This window comes from Vanessa atalanta, chromosome 17, assembly GCF_905147765.1.
Source record: "Vanessa atalanta chromosome 17, ilVanAtal1.2, whole genome shotgun sequence".
Lineage (NCBI taxonomy): Eukaryota > Metazoa > Arthropoda > Insecta > Lepidoptera > Nymphalidae > Vanessa > Vanessa atalanta.
This window is the reverse complement of record NC_061887.1, coordinates 6,011,017-6,020,497: the sequence shown is the minus strand read 5'-3', so window position 1 is coordinate 6,020,497 and position 9,481 is coordinate 6,011,017. Positions and strand designations below refer to the sequence as shown.

General features: G+C 31.5%; 1 long non-coding RNA gene across 1 annotated transcript in view; it reads right to left on the bottom strand.

Moving 5' to 3' along the window:
- Positions 1 to 369: 369 nt before the first annotated feature.
- LOC125070507 overlaps positions 370 to 9,481 on the bottom strand; it is an 85,497-nt gene continuing 76,385 nt past the window's right edge. Inside the window, exon 3 of the long non-coding RNA XR_007119884.1 lies at positions 370 to 836. This is a non-coding gene — a long non-coding RNA (uncharacterized LOC125070507). The remainder of the gene's footprint in view (positions 837 to 9,481) is intronic.

Here is a 9,481-nt window from a genome sequence, read left to right as displayed (position 1 = left end):
AAGTCACTTTTATTTTAGAGACAGAATCATTCTCATCAATCTTGTGCAAAACATATCCATTGACGTCATAGAAAAATGCGTTATATTTAATCTTTATATGTAAGTACAAAGTAAATACGTTCTTTAGTTTTATTTTTATCATATCAAAGTATAAATCCATGACATTTAGCGGATAAACAATTTGAAAAGGACAAACGATTATAATATTCCGTTAAGAATTTTATAAATTCAAAATTCTAAAATATTAAATATAAGTAATTATATGAACTCACGCGTGTCATCATATTGGACTCCGTGGAACTCACTAAAACACTTCTGAATCGCCAAAGTGTTCCACGGAGTCGGGTCCCAGCACAACAAGCCATCGTAGTACGCAGGGCAGAAGTTTAGAGATAAATTAAAGTTCTTCGCCAAGCAGTCCTCGTTAGCGTCCTCCCCCACGCCCTCAGCAGCGTCCAAAGTCTGTAGATCCTCCAGTTTGCTGAACTTATATATCGCCTCGGACTAGAAATTTATAAAACTTTGGTTTGTTCTTTGGTAACGTCACTATCACTTTTCAACAACTTCCTATCTATTGTTTTGGGAAGTAAGTTCTTCCATCGCGGAGATATTCAAGTATTTTGCGCACCACGCCTTATTGCATTGGATTCTGCGGAGCTCTCTAGCGTCTCCAGTAAGAATGTTACCATGATAAGGTTGTTTGATCGCGGCTTGTTTTCTAACTTATCAAGCGATAAGACTCTCAGAGCAAACATCGGCAGTCTATAAGAGTATTTATGGATCGTGCAAGGAACTCTAGTTATTCTTTTAATTGCTTTTCAACTCGTCCGTTTAACCTGCAAAGAAAACAAACTGATAATATTCTTGTCAGATAATTTAATAAACAGGATGCATACGATTAATACGTTTTATAATTGTACAACGTTTTTGTTTTACGAAAAAGTCTTAAATACACCAACGCAATTATAAAACAAACTTTGATAATGTTTGAGTGAACATCGCTACTGATGTTTCTTGATAAAAAAAAAATTAATAATTATTTTATAAAAAGTATTTTATGTTTTTTTTTTAATTTTAAGATGTAACGATACTATTGTCATTGACGGGTAGAGATGAAAACTAAGTATTAGCTTATATTTCCGCGAACGTCGTGAAAACAATTTTGATGGGAGTGGTAATAACGAAGTGGAGGCGAAATTAGGTCTCTTGGATGGCAACGATCTGTATGGCGCCATTGTTGGGAATATAACGCCAAATATAAGTACCCCATATAAAGTCACAAATATTATCTAACAACTTGCGTTTGTTATATTTACGAGTATATTCATTAGTTTTCTTAGTTTTTCCTGTAAATAACGATTGATATGTGAAAATGAATGCAAACATAAATTTTTTTTTTGTAGGTGGTAGGCAAAACTGCTAATCTTAAGATGGCCCTTTGCACTTGTCTTAGGATTGTTAATAAGTAAAAAATACTTATCAATTAATATTCATAGTTATGCTATAAATGCGAAAGTAACTCTGTGTGACTGTTGCGGATAGGATATTGAACCGAATTTGATGAAACTTTGTGTGAAGCAAGCTTGAACTCCAAGGACGGACATAGATTGCCGACCGACCCCTGAAACGCAAATGAAGCCACGGGCGATTTATTTTACTGATACTTAAACTTAATATTTTAACTTAATATTACTTTTGTCTTTCAATCAAATCAAGTTTATTCAAGTAAACTTCACAACGAAGCGTTTTTGAACCGTCACTTTTAAAATACTACCACCGATTCGGAAAGCAGCCTCCAGCGAGAAGAAACGGCAAGAAACTCGCATAGTTGCTCTTTTCATATAAACAGATTTACAATGCTGTTTTTTTACAATAATTAGTGTCTTGTGATGGAAGCCGAGCCTAAGTCCAGGCGTTGTTTTCTAAAAAGTACTCTTTTAATGAATAATAAGACTTATTTATTAATTTAGTCTCAATAATAGTAGTTTCCGTTTGAATGTATATGGATGGATGAATTCGATGTATATTTAATATTTACACACTCGTAATTCGTATCTAGTAATTACTTCATTATTTATTTATAAACTACGCATAGTCTTATGGTTAGAAGGGGAGCAAAACCAAATAAACTTTAATCTATGATATTCATGAACATGTTGACATAAAAATAAAATATAGTATTTTATTATATCTAAAGGCATATTAATCAAGAACTGTCTGTAGTGCACATATAATACAGCAAATCTATACGCAAATCGCAAGGAATATATGTAGGTTTGTTTATGTTTATTCCTTCGTTAGAAATAGTGGGTTATTCAAGACTATTTATTATTGATGATTAATATATAATTAAAAGTAGATGAGAATTTTTGTCTTTGACATAAGTGTGTAAATATAAAATACAAACGATCTATATGTTCTTCGGAATAAATTTGCGAGTATCGTAAATACTATCATCGTACTTTTTTAGAAGATTCAATAATATATTATAAGTGTATCTATGTATGTCATATATACTACCCCTGGAACTGTTTTGTCCTAATTAAATAGTTAATTATTTTTGCATTTCAGCATTACTAATATAGTACATCATAATAATATTATAAAATTTACTTATAAAACCCGTCTGGGTACCATCAACTCATCAGGTAATCTGCCATCAAATAGTAATATTTACTTAGTATTCTTGCGTACCGGTTTGAAGGGTGGCACAAGGGACATAACATCTTAGATCCCAAGGATAGTGGCGTATTGGCGATGTAAGTATTGAATGTACTGAATGATATTTCTTGCAGCACCAATTGGGCAGTTGTGACTAGTTATCAGTGGTCCAGTCTTATTGGTTAAAAATTAGGACAAATTAAGATAAAGTCCTTATTTTACCCGTACGTAGTCGGAATGGGCAAGATCTAGTATTTTATATTATTTACATCAGTCGGACGGCAGGGACTATTACGCATTAATTTCAATTATGCATTCCGTAGTTCCATCGACTGTTATATAAATGTTATATATTCTGTTTTTCAAGCTAACTTGAACAGGGTATAGCATAGATTTGTTATTTTGCGATTCTAAGGAATGGCATTATAACTATAAAAGGATACTTTTTCAGCTTGTTTCGTGTGTATTACAAGATAGTTATTAGATTTATATAAGCCAAACTGGATGCGTTCCAAGCCGAAGAGCACAGCTAGTTATAAATAAAATATATACTCAATAAAAAAGTATTTTAAAATAGCTTTCTATTTCTGATTCCAATTTTAAATTTAAATTTCGAAAAAAGGTGCTCGATTTTTTATCTGATGGTTCTCCTAAAACCCTGCCAGCCAAGTCACGTTATAAGATAAGCATCATAAGCAAAATTTAACCGTCGGAAGTTCGGCTGTATTTGTACACGTGACCTTTGTTTGCAATCCGCGTTCTATATTCACTCGGCGAAAGATATTAAGAAATCACTAAAAAACTGTTATCGTGATCATAACGAAATATCTTATTTATACAGTGTGCAATCATCTTTATTTGGCGTCTTAAATCTATTGTCTTTCCTTAACCTATAAAAACGCCACGATAGCGTAACAGAATACATATAACATTACGAATATAAATTATAATGTTTTATAAAATAGATAATTATGATCGGTCAGGGGGACAATTGGTTTTGGCCTCAGCACTGATTAGATGATACATTGAATAATAATAATAGAAGTGTGACTGTGAAGTGAAGTGCATTATTTTTATTGGCTTATATGTATAATACTATGCACTGTCAGGTACTAAGATTTTGCGTACTAAGTAACGGTGAATTGTCCACAACTCATATTAATTCAACCAATAATAAATTCGGACAGTTTTGGTTTAGTGGGTTATGTTTATGGTTATGTTTTTATTTACTTGCGCTATTTGTTTACACGATTTAATAATTATTTATGGTTCGTAACTAATTTATTTCGTATTTTCTTGAAAACAAATTATTTGACGTAAATTACATGTATGACTGACATCTTGATATACCATTTCGCTTAGTCTTAACTAGAATGCTAAAAGAGGGAGCAGTACAACCGGTATACCGACATAGATTACAAAACATACTTTAAACAGATATGCCAAAGCAGAAAAGTTAAAAAAATATATGTATTGTTATTATGCTGTTACAATGATTGTCTAATGTAATGAATACTATTATAATTATGACCGTTATCGAATTAAATAATTTCACTATAATACTCTCAGAGACAAACAAATAAAGGTATGAAACTATTTTGTCATATCTTCTCGGCTTAATCAGTGCTATCTACCCGCTTTTAAACTCTTTTCCGTCAATGTGACATAACTTTAATTTTGAACAGTTTGTCTAGTATTAACATGTAAGGCAATGGTTATTTGATCCTAAACTTTCTTACTAAAGAAGGCAATCGCACAGCTAAAAAGAGATCAGGTGCTGAATAGTTTTACGTGTTTTCTGAGATACAGGGTGTTCAACTTTCTGATTACTTAACACTGTGAGAACTTTTTCCTTTATCTCAAAATGTATGCTTGTATACATTATATATGTATAACTTTAATGATGAGTATAACGTTGCTGAAGATCTAAGTCGTTAATTAGTAAAGTACACGGCTTTCTAGCTTCGCTCCTTGTTCTGTACGGGTGCTACGCATGCCTGGTTATGTGATTTTCAGATTAGTAAATATAATGTATCTATTGAAATTTGTGTTTTGCTTTAATCCTTTATATTATAATAGAAATACTAATTGAATTTGTATAATCTATATACATTAAGGCCTTAACTATATAAAAATAAAATTTAAAAATAGTTACTGTATAAAACAAGATCGCATGGAATGGTGGCAAGAATACTATCAGCATTTCCCGTTGAATCGTAGTTCCGATACTTTGGACAAAAATGAACCAGCCCTCCTGTCACCAGTGAAGGCAATAAGACGAGTTATACTTTTTATAAAGTTTATTCCGCTATTTATAAATATCGCACACATATTATATGAAAAGTCAAACCTATAAAAAAACCTTTTTTTTTAGCTATTAACGGCCTAACGATTTTTTTATTTTATAATATTCGAAATATGAAAATACGTATGATAATGTAAAAAAAATAAATAATAAAAAACGTTACTGATATTAAAGTTAGGACAATCATTTATCCCATTAGAATTCCTCGAGTCTTGAGAACCAATTGTAGTTGAAGTCATTAGAGCCTATTTTTAAAACGTAAGATAGAATGAAAACGTGACCCTATATAAGTTTTACGCGGCATAAATTAAGAATGTAAAGAGATGATGTTTGTTCTCATTAATATTCGCAAACATAAAAGCAATTAATTTCGCGGCCGGCTGGAAGCGTGGGAAGTTGATGGCGATACTCGAAAAATACTCGTAATGATAATATTATTATAACAATTAAGCAAATTAATTATTTTGTATATAATTATATTAAAATGAATGTTACTTATAAAACCATACGTCTAATTACTCGATACTTTGTAGGGTTACATTTCGACACTTTCTTTGAAGTTAGTAGTATAGTACCATCAATGAACAGTAGGTGGCACGTAAGCCCTATAATAATAATAAAACTAGATATAAACTAACAAAATTACTAACGAAACCAATTTAAATAGACGCTGCAACGCTTGCGAACTTATAATATATGTATATTTGTCCTAAAAACTTGTCGATTACACGTAATTAATCAAGTAAAATAATAATAATAAAAAAAATCGATTCCGTAACGCCCGATGAAGAGACGAAGAGATTACTGCTGGTTATTTAGTAAGTATTTTGGTATACTAGGACACGCTAGGTGTCCTGCACCGGCGAGTTCCACATATCCCACTTCTTGTGGGGGAAACGCTGAAAGCGTTCCATTGAGAAAACAAAAAAAAGGTGTATAATATATTAATACTATAGATATCTGTAAGGTATGTCATCATTGCGTATCAGTATGGGTATAATTAGTCAGTTTCACTGTTCATCTTTATGGAGTCTGGACGTGACCAGAGTAAGAGTAACTACTGAGTTTCTTGCCGGTTCTTCTCGGTAGAATCTTCATTCCGAACCGGTGGTAGCTTTAATTTAATACTTTGTTAAATGACGATTCACAAGTGCTTGTAAAAGCCTACTTGAATAAAGTATAATTTGATTTGATTTGACCTTTTACTCAAATTAAGGTTCGATAGATTAACTGTTATTAATAATAAGTGCGATCGTCTTAATTTAATTCTAGGCTAAATATAAAATACGAACTATAGAAATTGACATCGTTATTAAGGAGACTGCAGCATTTAATTGCATTATTCAGTTGACAATGAGAGAAAGGTATAATGGAAACAAAACAATCATCATTCAGCTTCAAGCATTCAGGCGCCGTTTGAAATTAAACTTAATTTACGTAAGACTTGAGTGAAGATCTTTTGATTTAGCCTTTCGTTGAAGAACATTTCGTTATTTCGAGCCCTTCGGTTATTTGATTAGGAGAACTTTTGTGTCTTATTCGATGTATTTACATGTATTTATTGTACTTATTATTTTCATTATAAATTTTTAACAATAATAAAGTTGAGTCGTCTAATTTTTGTATTTCCGCAATTTTGATTTAGCTTTTAAAGATAAAAAAGCAATTATCTCCAAAATGTTTAAAAACTTTTATCTTTACAATCAATTGGTTAAAATTATTTCTATTAATTACATTACGTTAGTAAAAGTAAATACAATTCAAAAGTGTGCGACGTTTAATCGACATTAAATGTCTATGAAATAAGTAAATTTTACTTAAATAAAAACCTTATTAATTTAAAAATACGATGAGAATTAGAAAGATGTTTTTTATTAACAGAACATATACGATTGTACATTGCTTCTTAATTTATGGTTATAATTAATTTCCGACTCGGCGATGAAGGAAAACATCGCGAGGAAACCTGCGTGTGTGTGATAAAATACCGCCACATGTGTATCCACGATCGCTCTGGATTAGCATGCAAGAATTCGCTCCAAAATTTCTCATTAAGAAACCTAACAGTGCGAAATTTGAAGGTTGTTATGTTTAAATTTACTTTTTAGTTTCAAAGTGTTGTTTTGCAAAACAGCTATGTTACCTTTCGACTTTCAGCAAACAGTCTTTTCCAACAAAGATACTTTCTATACTTGAATTGTTCTGACGTAATACAAATGAGCATATTATACGTGAACGTGACTTTGAATGAGTTTTACAAAAGCATTGCTTACCTGAATTTATAAAATGGAGAGATGTAAGGGTGTCGTTTAGATATGGCATTTTTATTGTTATTAGAAGGCAAATGAGCAATACAGCTGCTTAATATTGTCTCATTCGACTCAACTCAACTCTGCTCACCGATGATGGCAATGTGAGGCATTATCAGTTCTCTTTATTATTAAAACGTTCAGACTGGTTTATACTGGTTTATACTGGTTTGTTAAACGTAGCCTAGTATACAGAACCGCAAATGGCACAGGTTCACTTAAGTGTACCAGAACGTAGGAGAATTAGTAATGCCTTTAAAATAAAGATTACTGGAATTATTTATATGGCTTGTATACATTTGTTTAAGCTCACTCATTTTCTTATTGTATCATAAATACAATATAATGCTAGTACCAGATACTCTATAAACTTTACTAGCAGAACTCTCTATGTCTTATTTTAAGACGAATAAAGAAAAATACACAACATGACAATTAATTGACGTTTTAGTGATCATTGGTCGATATTGTGAAAAATGTGAGCCGAGATGGCTTAGTGGTTGGAACGCGTGCATCTTAACCTATGGTTGCGGGTTCAAACCCAGGCAAGCACTACTGAATTTTCATGTGCTTAATTTGTGTTTATAATTCATCTCGTGCTCGGTGGTAATGGAAAACGTCGTGAGGAAACCTGCATGTGTCTGATTTCAACGAAAATCTGTCACATTTGTATCTACCAAGCCGCATTGGAGGAGCGTGGTGGTATATGCTCCAAACCTTCTCCTCAAAAAGGAGAGGAGGCCTTAGCCCAGCAGTGGGAAATTTACAGGCTTTTATTGTTGTAAAAAATGTATGGTATTCGTTATGAATTTGCTCAGAAAATGTATGTATGTATGTAAATGTATGTCGGCGAAATTGATTTCGAAACATGGAAAGTCAGGATAACGTAGAATTAAGTAGTTAAGTAGAAAAGTGTTGCGTTATAAATAAAGACCAGAGATCTGTAAAATGGCTTAAGTATTTATATAGAAAATGCAAATACTTTTTCGTTTTGCTATTTCAAAATAGTTTTTAATTTTAAACTTAAAACTTATATGCAAAAAGGTTTTTTTTTAAAAATAATCTTTAAGCTTACATATTTTTCTTGTTTTTTATTTAGAAGATTTTTATATAACAAAATTGTTCAAATGTTTTTCTTATATGTGAACTCGCCTTCTACTTAAAAATATCTTTTAACTGTGACTGTTTTGTCCTTAACTATGTCTATAACATTTATATAGATTACATACATTACCTACAAGACAGCGATTTATTTTTAACAATTTTCTAATATAAAATGCAATATTAAGCAGCAATGTCGTCTATAAACAGACCCATAATGAAATCACAAGAGGACGTCACGTGACTCTTGACCCAATTTCGTAAGGGCGGTCATTGGTGCGAAGTTCGTGTAAATAATATACGAAATAAAAAATAGAAAATCTACGTTTTATAAAAATATTATTACAGTATTCTCATCGTCATCAAAGTAGACATTTTTAATTGTACTTATATCTTTGGCTTTACTTTTATATAATATCAATTTCTATGTCTCCTTATGTTACCAATATCCTATGCAATAATGCTATGATATATTTAATTGATAAATTATGTATATATTTAATATATCGTTTGTATTTCGTTTACATTCATTTGTTTATTTTAACTTCAGTAAATTGTTATATGTATTCGACACATCAATGACAGCTGTTCAACTTGCTTTTAACCACAAATTTAAATTACACTAAAATTATTTAAAACCGGTTGGGTGCGGTTTTTTAAAAGAACGTTTTAATATAAATTAAAAAATATGCTTTGTAGTATATTAAAATATTATCCCTGATTCAAAGCTTTAGTCAGGCGCAAAGGTCTGTCGGTAATAAACTAATTTTATTAGTGGTTCGGTCAGTCAGCGCGTTGGCAGGAAAGAAGTTTGTCGCCTTTCCGGTTTTGTCAGATTTGATATCTTATCAGATTATGAAATTGAGGATAGAAAGGGTACGTATGACCTGCGAAGTTGGCTAATTTCGCTTGAAATTTATGACCATGTCTGAAGATGATTTTTGATCGAAATTTTAAATTTTTACCAGTGCAGGTGCAGTTAGGGTTATTGAATATTTCTCTCATGAAATTCGCAGCAAGCACACCCGAAATTACAGTATGGCACAAATATAAATCGTAAGACTTAATTAGAATGTAATACTTAATATTAAATAATATACGAATT